The sequence below is a fragment of the Cryptomeria japonica genome, chromosome 6 (genome assembly GCF_030272615.1).
Source record: "Cryptomeria japonica chromosome 6, Sugi_1.0, whole genome shotgun sequence".
NCBI lineage: Eukaryota > Viridiplantae > Streptophyta > Pinopsida > Cupressales > Cupressaceae > Cryptomeria > Cryptomeria japonica.
In genome coordinates, this window is record NC_081410.1 from 609,753,143 (window position 1) to 609,765,675 (window position 12,533).

Below are 12,533 nucleotides of genomic sequence, written 5' to 3' on the forward strand. Positions count from 1 at the left end.
GTAGGACTAAATTTGAGCATGTATATATATATGCATTTACTTTCATTTTCTGGTTCATATACATATATGCATACACACATATATATATGTATATATACATGTATGTATATATATACATACACATATATATATTATATATTATTATTATATATATATATACATATAAACATATTTTAAAGATATAATAAATATATATATATATATATATATATATATATAAAGTAATGCTAGGAATGCAGTAGTGGGCCCTGAGAAAGGAGCCAACGAAATCCCTGGCGGAGCGACCCACAGTGGGCGACCACTGTGAGGCCGTGTCCTCAGCGTGACCCACAATGGGAGAGCACTATCATGCCACGTCCTCGACATGTCCCACAGTGGGCGACCACTGTGAGGACGCATCCTTAATGCAACCCATAGTGGGCATCCACTATGAAGCTGCATCTTGGGTGGCGCAGCCCAGCCACTGTGGTGCCGCCATAGTAACTCTGTCGCTCGAGTAGTAACTCTGCTACCATCATGGCCCTCTTCCCTACAAGCAACCTACATAAACATTAAGAGAAAACCCTAACCCAATTTTTGGGTTAGGGTTAGTAAAGCTAACAAAGAAAAGAAAGAATGTTAGATGAGTGTTAAAAGGAAATTAAAAAGAAAATAAACCATAGTTACGGTAGAAAAAGAAATAAAAAAAATAAGAGTGCCTTTGGAATTTAAAATAAGTGAATGGGAAAATTCCCATTTTATTAGAGTTAAATTTATTTAAGTTTTGGGGGGGAAAAACCCCATTTCAAATGGAAGGAAATTATTATTATATTATTGTCTTAAATTAGGGAGGTATTTTTGTCATAACCCTTTTAAAGGAGAATTTGTATAACAACTTAATTAGAGTTATTTTAATATAATAGGATGATTTAAATTTAATGATTATTTTAATCTAAAGCGGGGATAATTTTACTTTTAAAGAATATTAAATCTTTGAGGGGAATTTATTTCAACATTATTGGAAGGTTTATTTGTTAGGTAATATTATTATAGATTTAGTTAAATTTTAAAAAAGACAATTTTTGATATCCTTATTTTATTGGCTAAATTTATTATTTTTAATACAATGGAATTGTATTAATATTAATTTTATAAATTTGGGGAATTATTTAAATACTACAAGGGATTATTATTAACTCTTAAAATATTTGGAGGATTTATTTGGGTGAATTAAATTAATTGATTGATAAAGTTGTGATGGCTTTATAGGGTTAAATGATTCAATTTAAGTAATGGTAATTATTGTAATTGTTAAGTAAACTAAAATATAATTGTTTATTAAGCAGCTTAAGAGATTGAGATGAGACTTATGTCTCCTAATTAAACTAAATTAATTATCACTCTCTTTAGGAACCCATTCTTATTGACACATGAGTTAACCTTTAGTGTAGACAAATTAAATTATCCCATCTTTTGAACGTAAAACATCTAGTATTTTAGTGTTGTTTAAAAACTTTTCTTGTTGCATTTTTTCCCAAAAGTTTGGCCATGACATTTTGGTATCAGAGAAAGGTTTCCAGCACTACGAACCTTTCTCCAGTACATTTCGCTTTAATTATGATTTTCTTTTCAACTTATTTATTTATTTTATTTTATTGTTCATGAAGGATGTCTCTGACTACGCGACAAGCTCATAGGCACGATAGGGGTCATAGACGTGCTCGCATGACACATGAAGACGTTGTGCGGGAAGAGTCAGTTCTGAAAGGGAATTAGGAAGCTCCTCCTGAACAACTGATTGACCCTAACTGAGACATTTTGGTAGCACTTCAGAACCTGATAGGATTAGTTCAGGATAGGCTCCCAGTAGTAGATCATTAGATAGAACATCAGATTTCTGAGAGTCATAGATCAACAGCTAGGGAGCAGAGTAGGAGTCTACCTCCTACCCATATAGAGGGTTAGGCAGAGCATGAGCCTGAGTCAGTCCATCAAGCTGAGCCACCCCCAGTTGTGGCACTTGTGATTATAGAGAGTGCACCCTGTGATCTTGGGGATCAGATCAGAGAACTTTTACATCTTTAGCCACCATCATTTGCAGGATCTACTGATGGGGTAGAGGCTGAGTCTTGGCTATTGAGTCTAGAAAGGTGCTTCGGATTGTATCCCTATGAGATCAATTTGAAGGCACGGTTTTTCATTCACCTTTTGAGAGGCACAACTTCCACATGGTGAAGGCAGGAGGAGTATAAGAATGACATAGTTGTAGACACCATCACTTGGGACACCTTTATGGAGAGATTCAGAGACAAATACCTATTAGAGCACTTTAGGCAATGCAAAATAGATGAGTTTCATGACCCTTAGAAGAAGGGGATTTTAGTGTCACAGTATGAGAGAAAATTCTTTGAGCTCCTACCATATGTAGACTACATGAAGGATGAGAAGCTACTCGTTAATCGGTTTATTAGAGGATTGAATATCGCTATAGCATGACCAGTTCGGATGGCAGCTCTAGGAAGCCTTTGGGTTGTCATGGAGAAGGCCTTGTTATCAAAGGAGATTTAGGGTAGACCTCAAGACACACAAGATAGATGTCAGAACCAAAACCCTATACCTCAGTCTTTTGGGTTTCAGAAACCCCACTGGAAGGGTAATCGCAAAAATTTATCGGGGTCCTTGAAACCCCCTCCTCCACAGCAGCCACAACAGATTTAGAGGCAAAGGCCTCCACTGGGACATTGGGGCTTTAAGCTCAAGTAGTGGCAGACACAGGGTCCTAGGCGTGATCAGTGACCATAGGTACAATACACACCTCCCGCTCGGACTCAAGAGTCTTTGAGGGGTGTTTACAGTGGATCGAGCAGGACAGTCAGACAGACATACTCAAGGCCATAGGGTGTTCAGTTTTAGACACATGGACCATGGTGCTTGCTCCACTTATGGGGCCATGGGACACATGGCGAGAGAATGCCCACAGAGCTAGATGGTAGGTAGTCAGCATATGACAGGTTCAGAACCTACAGTTGAGGACATGGGCAAGTCCCATAGAGTCTTCACAGTAGTTGACAATAGCCAAGCTGAGCATTAAGCCACAGCCATAGAGGCCACAGGTATGATCAGAGGTAGTAGTGTTACTATCCTGTTTGATTCAGGAGCTACAAATTCTTTTATATCTCCATTGGTTGTGGAGCATTGCGAGATAGTGGTAACTAGGCAAGATGTTAGTTGGGAAGTGGAGTTAGCTTCAGGAGCTAGGGTGTCCATTGAATCAGTGGTTAGGGACTGTCAACTTCAGATTGGAAGTACAACCACCATAATAGACCTTTGAATCACACCACTAGGATCTTATGGCATTGTTCTTAGCATGAATTGGTTGTATGCCCATAGAGCCAAGATGGACTGTCACTAGAAAAAGATCAAGTGTGTGGATGATCATGGTACTTCCAAAGAAATTTCAGGGATTCAGAGACCTATATCACTTTGTATGATTTCCGCTATGCAACTTAAGTAGAGCATGCGAAAGGGATGCCAGTTATTTGCCATCACCATTAGTGATAGAGAAGAAGAGGATGAGAAGGAACCTTTAGTTGATGATCATCCTATTCTTAAGGGGTTTGCAGATGTGTTTCCTTCCGAGCTACCTGGTATGTCACCTCGTAGACAGATTGATTTTCACATAGATCTTGTACCAGGAGCTAAGCCAATTTCAAGAGCACCATATAGGATGACCACTAATGATCTTAATGAGCTTAATATGTAGCTTGAGGAACTTTTAGAGAAAGGTCACATTCACCCTAGCATCTCCCCTTGGGGTGTACCAGTCATCTTCGTAAAGAAGAAGGATGGATCCCTTCGGTTATGTATGGATTATCGATAGTTGAACAAAGTAACCATTAAGAACTGATACCCTTTGCTCAAGATTGATGACCTATTTGATCAAATTCAGGGTGCCAAAGTATTTTCAAAGATAGATATGAAGTCAGGGTACCATCAGATGAGGATAGTGGAGAGCGATATCCACAAGACTGAGCTTTCCATACTAGGTATGGCCACTATGAGTTCATCATGGTTCCATTTGGCCATCTTACAAATGCTTCAGCTGTATTCATGAGTCTCATGAATGGGGTATTCCGCACTTTCCTTTATCAATTTGTGATTGTGTTTCTTGATGATATATTGATATATTCTCAGAATGAGAAGGAGCATGAGGAGCACTTGAGGCAGGTATTACAGTGCTTGAGAGATAATCAGTTGTATGGTAGTTTGTTGAAGTGTGCATTCTTTAGATCAAAGATCCAATATATAGGACATGTCATATCCGGTGATGGGATCTCAGTCAACCCATCGAAGATTAGAGCTATTATGGATTGGCCAGGGCCAACTAGTGTGACATAAGTCAGGAGTTTCATGGGTCTAGCAGGTTATTACAGAGGCTTCATTGAGGGGTTTTCTAGGGTTACACATCCTATTACATCTCTTGAGCGAAAGGGGAAAAAAATCAGTGGATAGAAAAGTGTGAGAGGGCCTTTCAGGAACTCAAAAGGGCACTTACTAGTGCACCTATCCTTGTTGTGCTAGATCCCTCAGCCAATTTCATGGTGTGTGCAGATGCTTCCTTGGATGGTTTAGGAGCAGTCCTTATGCAGGATGGTCGAGCTATAACATATGAGTCTAGGAAAATTAAGACTCATGAGCTTAACTACCCTACTCATGACCTTGAGCTTGCAGTAGTGGTGCATGCACTTGTGAGGTGGATACACTTTCTTTTAGGTCATCGTTTTGAGCTTCATTCGGATCATCAAAGCTTGCAGTACATATTTAGTCAACCTAATCTTAATGCTCATCAAAGAAGATGGATGGATTTCTTATGTGAGTATGATTTTGATGTTCACTACATCAAGGGGAAAGAAAACATAGTTGCAGATGCCTTGAGTAGGAGATGTCATGAGATATACTCCATGTCTATGGACATAAATTTGAGAGATCCCATATTGCAGTAGTTTCCTGAGGATGAGTGGTATTTAGAGGTATGTCAGGTGGTGCAATCTTAGGAGACCCTAGAAGGGAGATTTGTAGACTATTCATTAGAGTCTGATGGACTACTACACCATAGAGGGCACATTTATGTGCCTTTTTCCTAAACGTTGTGTGATTTCATTGTGATGGAGGCTCATACAACTCCTTATGGTGCACATCCCAAAGTTAAGAAGATGCATGCAGATTTGAGGGAATTGTATTATTGACTAGGTATGTGGCAACTCATTGCTAAACTAGTAGCCCGATGTCTTGAGTGCCAGAGAATCAAGGTGGATCACCGCCATCCAGGTGGGTTACTCCAGTCTCATGCGATACCAGAATGGAAGTGGGATACTATTTCGATGGATCTTGTCATTGGTCTTCCTATGTCATCACATCGTCATGATGCCATCATGGTGATAGGTGACAAGTTGACCAAAGTGGCCCACTTCTCACCAGTTTAGATTACTCTCATAGCACTAGCAGTGGCACAAGTATTCTTGCAAGATATTATCAGACTTCATGGCGTTCCACGGAAGATTATTTCAGACATAGATTCCCTCTTTACTTATTCCTTTTGGAAGGCGTTGCAAGTAACGTTGGGTACCAAACTCAACTTTAGCATAGCCTATCATGTGAAAATGGATGGACAGACAAAGAGGGTGAACCTGGTGTTGGAAGATATGCTACATATGTATGTCATGGATCATCTGACCAGATGGGAAGAGTATCTTCCTTTGGTAGATTTTGCCTATCATAATGGGCATCACACTTTTTTAGGGACGCCACCTTATCAGGCTTTGTATGAAAGACCTTGTAGAACACCTTTGAATTGGGACCGCATTGAGGATAGAGTAGCTATTGGTCTAGAGATAGGTCCAAATATGGAGCAACAGGTGGATTTGATTACACAACGCCTTAGAGAGGCACATGATAGACAAAAGAAGTATGCAGATGCAAAGAGGATACATCGTAGCTTCATGATTGGAAAAAGAGTCTTCTTGAGAGTGCGACCGCATAAGAGTCCAATCCATTATGGAAAGGGTTCTAAGTTTGCACCTTGCTTTGTTGGACCTTTTGAGATCCTTGAGAGGATAGGACTAGTTGCATATCGTCTAGCTTTGCCACCTATCCTGTCACACATCCATGATGTGTTTCACATGTCTGTACTAAGGAAGTATATTTATGATGAGTCTCATATTAGATTGGGATGCCTTGTAGGTGGAGTCAGATGAGTAGTTGGCTTTGGATCCCATTTGTATTTTGGCTCGTTGGAGACTGGCTCATCAAGGCTGAGAGCTGGACCAAGTTAGGATCTAGTGGGATTGTTATGACGAGGTTACAACATCATGGGAGGACGCAGGACATATGAGATCTCAGTAACCCCATCTTTTTGATGAACTCCAGGAGGAAGTTTATGCCTAGAGGGGGAGGGTGTGAGGCCCTACCCCGAGATGTCATAGCACTGTAGTTAATTTTTCATGTTGGACCTATTATTGATACTTTATTTTGATGCATTATGGATATAGATTCCATATGATTCAGTGAATGGATAACATTGATATGATGTATGTCATTTATTTGACTTTATTTATGATGTTAGAAAACATGGATGCATGCCTTATGAATGATTGAATTTCATGATGATTATGATGATGCCATTGAGTAAATTATTTCATGTGGATTCTATTGGATAATTGATAATTTGATTGTTATGAGTTAAATTGTATGCAAAGTGTCTAATTTGTATTCTTTCCATATATTAATATTGCATATGATTATTTGAGATTACTAATGTGCGAAATGAGATGTGCAAGAAAACTAATCCATGTGGCCATGGAAACCATTCAAAGAAACAAGCTAAACCTATGTGCATTTGTGAAGCCAAGGGTTGTCCATTTGGAGAGACATCACCTCGTGTGTAATGTGTTTTATTTGTAAATATGAATACTTGAATGTATGTTTAATTTGTATTTGTTAAAATTGTTAATTCCAAAAAGGGACATTGCCATGCGTATTAAAGTATTGTGTATTTTTATGGTGTCATTTGACACTTGTGTTGTGAAGTGAGCTGGAAATGACATGTCCCTTGAAGGGAATTTGTATAACCAATGCATTATTCAAAATATCTTAGTGTGGTCCTAATAGAGTCTTGGATAGAGAGCCATTAGAATGGTCAACTCAAGTTTGACCCGTAGGTAAACTTTAGGTGAGTTTCGAGAGGGTCAAACTAACTTCTAAGGTTAGGCTTAGGGAATTTTTGAAGGCCCATATGTTATACCTAGGGGTAAAGGTTAATTTTAACCATGTGACCACTCACATGTGACTGTTAAGTCACCTTAAAAGTTGAGTTTTCCAAGATTGACGGAATTCAACTTTTGAGGATTTCTCCTTGGTTAGACAACCTTCCATTTGAGTGATAGTTTCTCTTCCCCACTTTCTCTTACCTTTTTCAGTTTCCATTTTTAGTAAGGTTGTAAGAGGTTGGGAAGACCAATCTATGAGATCTCACATCCTTTCCAAGAGGTTCAAAAGTGTGAGAAGATTCTACTTAGGGAAGGGTTTCAAACTTAGTATTTTGATCACCCACTCTCCAATCTTGGAGACTTAGATTTGTTGTTGGAAACTTGGATTTAGAAGTTGCATTTTAAGTTTTGGGAAGAAAATACTAGTGGATTGGGCAGATCTCCTTCAACCATTCCTCATACCATTTGTAGGATCAAAGGTTGTTAGTTTTCTTCCATGCATATTGAATACCATTGTTACTGTGAAGGAAAAATTGTTTGTGTATTTTGCTTTGTTGTTTATGTGATTTGTGGAGTTGCATTTGGAAGCTCCTTCTTTTTTTTTCTTTTTTTTTGAGTTGTATGGTTATTTGTGTTATGGGTGTTTCAGGGCCATACTCACCCTTGGGAGGGTAGAGTAGCCTTGGTGGTGAAGGGTTGCTTGACAGCCTATGAGTTTAGAGACTCTCTTCTTGGAAGAGAGAGATACACAAGGGTTATGGGACCCTTGCTGCATTATTTTTATGCTTATGCAAAGGGGGTCATAAGGGGAGATATGAGCTTGTAATCCATGGGGGACATAAGGCTTGTGATGTGTCTTTCCCCTTACTTGTTAGAAAGTTTGATTTACCTTTTGGTTTCAAAATCAAAGAAAACCCTTGTCTACCCTCTTCTTTCAAGGTTCTTAAAAACTCCTTCTCACCTACCACCATGACAGTAGAGCCAACTTGCCTATCCACACTCTCATCTGACAAAGGGTTCAAAGTAAAATAATCTCCATTTTTGGTTATGGTGTAAGCAATTTTTGCCCATCATGTTGAGCATTAAGATCATCTTCCATGGATGTCCTAGAAGTAATTGGCAAGCATCCATGGGAATCACATTACATGGGACTCTATCCTTATACCCCGCAATCTGAAACTCTACCCAATATTGTTCATTTACAAGCACTTGCTGGCCCTTACTAAACCAAGACACCTTATAAAGGGTAAGATGAGGGATTTTCTTCAATCCTAATATCTCAACCATTTCTACTAACACCAAGTTATCTATGGATCTTGAATCAACTTTGACTTTACATACCTTCCCTTTGGACTTACAAGAAGTTCTGAAAAGTGACTTCCTTTGTGGTGGCTCTTTGGTGCTTGGAACCTTCAAAAGTGTTCTCCTCATCATTAAACTCTCCCTATTCTAGATCTGTGGGTTTGGGTGGTGTATTGACACTTTGGCTATCTTCCTCTTGCACTAGTTGATTCCTCCTATCTCCTCTATAGGAACTAGAAGCTTTCTTTTCAGTACATTTGAAGGTTAGATGTCCTACTTAGTTACAATTGTAACATCTACTAGTAAAAGTACTCGAACCTCTTCCCAGTCCACCATTACTTCCTCTCCCATTGGGCCTTCTTCCTCTAAAACTTCCTCTACTATTTGAGTCTCCATTTAGTTCACTTTTATTTGACTCTCCTTCTTGTCTTTGGGAATGTTTTTTGCCCCCAAATTTTCCTCTTCCTCTAAAACTTCTGCATCTTCCTCTACTTTTTTTATCACTCTTCCTCTTCAACTTTTCTTCTGCCCTCAATGCCACTTGAAAACACTCATCCACGGTCTTGGGAACAAGAAGGCTGATCTCATCTTGGATATTAAACCTTAGACCATTAAGGTATCTATCCACCTTTTCTCTTTCATTCTCCACATGTCCTGATCTCATGTTGAGTTTATGAAACTCCTCAATGTAGGCAGCCACATCCATGTCTTTCAGTTTCAAGTTTTGCATCCTCCCGAACACTTGAACCTCATAATCAGCAGGTAGGAATTGTCCCTTTAGTTTGTTCACCATCATATCACATGAATTAATCATTGTTTCTTTTGTTTTGTCCTCTCTCCCTAGGTGTAGTTCCACCATGTCAAGGCAGAATCCTTCAACTTGGTCTTGGCAAATTTCACCTTCTTATCTTCAAGCACCTCCTTGTACTCAAAATAATTGTTTAAGGAATCAATCCACTCTATCAACTCCTTAGCATCCATTTTTCCTTCATACATCGGGAGATACATTTTCACATCAACAACATACCCTTTTACTGACTTCAAAGCATTGATGAACCTTCTTTATTTAGGAGGGATATTCTCTTCTTGAGGTCTTGCAGGAGGGGTCTCACCTTCACCTTTTCCTCCTCCTTCCTCTTCGGGGTCACTATAAATGTCTTCAACCCTATCTCTCATCCTCTCTTTGTCCTTCACTATTTCTAACTCTTCTCTTAGGGCTTTCAACTCCCTAGCTACTGTCGATCTAGTCTTTGGAGGCATATTACCTACTCAAAATCACTTACCCTTCTTCACACACTACTGCTTTCCCTTACCAAACCAAATGTGGCTCTGATACCACTTTGATGTAGAGAGTCTAAGAGGCCTCACAAAAAAACTTGGAATCAGGTTTTCAATTCCCACTTTAGGTTACCCAATAGTTGCTCAATCAAGAAGCCTTGTCAATGTCTTACAAAGGCCTAATGAGACATCATGGTAAAATACACAAGAAAGGATTGGGGCAGGAATTCCAACAAGACTCCTGACCAATTTGGACTTAGGATAACCACTTTCACCTTTAGAGAAAACCCTTCTTAGTCACCCAACACCATTTGCATCCTATGAGGCGTTGTCTCTAGTAGCCCTTTTCTGAGATAATTTTCACCATATCTTCTGATTCACTAACACAAAAATATAATGAAACCATTTTGGGATACCCTTTTAGGATTTGTAAAACATATGTTAAAATAAGGTTGGGGTACTTTGGATAAAAGTGCTCAAATTCTAATTGTTACAGTCCTACAAGAGCCTAATTAGGCCTCCAACAACACTATAGCCACCTCTTAGACACTCCATTGATCTGCACAACCATTTTGGAAGGTAAGGGGATGTCAAAAATGAATGGATTTTACAGGTTTTGTGGACTCCTTGGTTTTTTTGGTACAAAAACCATCAATGTATCTTCCAACCTTGTCAAACCGACCTAATACATAGAGATATTAGGCCTTCAATTGCTCATTTTGCACAAAAGACACCAATGACCCCTAGGAACCTTTAAAAAATGTCAAATAGGACATATCAACATCAAATAAACAAGAAGCACTCCCATACCACACTTTGGGAGGCGTTGACCTAGTTTGACCAAGACAACCCTATTTGAGTACATCCAAACAAATTGGCACCAAGGCCTTACAAAATGACTCCAAAAATTTGAAGATGGTCCTTGAGACATTATTACATCATATATTAACAACAAAACATGAAATAAAAAACAAACACACTGAATAGGGCCCATAGACCCAATTGTGCCCCTGCACCAAAGAGGAACACAATTAGGAAAATAACGAATACAAATGGAAATATTTAGGAGGATGAGGAACATATTGGGTGTGTGGTTGTTTCCTTCTTTTAGGATACCTATAGGGATATTGAATTAAAGATGTTAATTATGAAGATGATTTTATTGAGCTTATCTTCAGTATCTTGATAGATTGTGACAACTACAATCTAACTAAAGATGTCTCTGAAGAGTTGAAAGTTGTTGTCTTCTACTTTGGTTCCCATAGAACACCTAGGCCTAATGGATTCCCCCTAGTCTTTTTTCAAGAGACTAACCAAATATTGACTTATTGGATAACGATACCCAACTAATCATGTAATACTTAATACTACCATAAAGATAATTAATCAATCATAGCTATGAGAACTAGTTCACTACACATATTTGTTAATACCTTGCATATCCATTACTAGTTTATCATCACTAATGATAAAACAATGCATCTTATCTAATAAAGGTCACGATTTAATGATTAAATAAATTCTTATATATTTAACTCTTTACACAAAGAAAGAACCAACAAATATATTTATATTGAAAACTTCCAATAATATATATATTGATTCTCATTATGATAACTATGAGATTTTGCCAAGATCAAGAGCTCAATGAAATGTACAAAATAGAGAGACAAAATATAGGACAAGAATAAATTGTATTCGCATCAATAGATAAAAAATAGTTGTTCATACAATGAATATGAGCCTGCATATATAGGCAAGTCTATATCAATATGTGAACACACAAACATGACATGTGGCTCAATAAGAAAAAAGGGTAGGTAGGAAATAGGTGTGGTAGGTAGGAGAAACAGTAAAATATTCCACATGAGGTGGATCACCCACTGAAGGTGGAATTATCACTCCACAATAAGTGGATATGATAGAGTAGTAACAAGATCACACCATAAAAGGTGGAAATTCTCCTACACACACTATCCCAATGTGACACAAACAACCAAGTGTCTCATACCCAAAATACTATGAAATGCATTTCCTAAGTAAACTTAAGTAAGGTGTAATAATATCCAAGATGATTAATTATTTACACCAACACCCCCCCCCTTAGGTGCAACTTAGGGGAATGCACTTAAGTCTACAATGCAACTAAGAAATTCAAGATGGGTCCCAGCTATGAGGCCATGTTAGGTACCCATCTGTAAAGCGGAAAATCAAACCCTAAGTGTTCCCCCACTCCAAGAAGAGAGAAAGGAGGTCACTAGGATTGATGGTTTTCACTTAGGAGAGACTTTACATTCAAAAGAGGGGTTGAAACTCACAAGATCCAATCCCACACAATGCAAGATTGAATTCTAAATGAGTTTCAAGGGTTGAGACAGCAAGGATACCCTCTTTTGTAAAGAATGTAGATGGAAGGATTGAACTAGGAGTGTATGTGAAAGTAAGAAAGATTCGCTTGTAGACAGAGATAGGGACATGGGATGAAGCTACGGACCTGAAATTAGTAGTAAAATGTTGAGATGATGATGTCCTGCAAGTTTGAGTGAAAGTTGACAGGACGATGGCACCCGGAGTGCACACGGTCCTCCAAAAAATCCGCGAAACGAAGGGGGCTCTATTCATCTCTACACAAGGATTCCAGATCTTCAATTACAGCCGCGTACCTACAACCTACACACAGAAAAGAGAGGATGATTGGGGGGTTAGGGA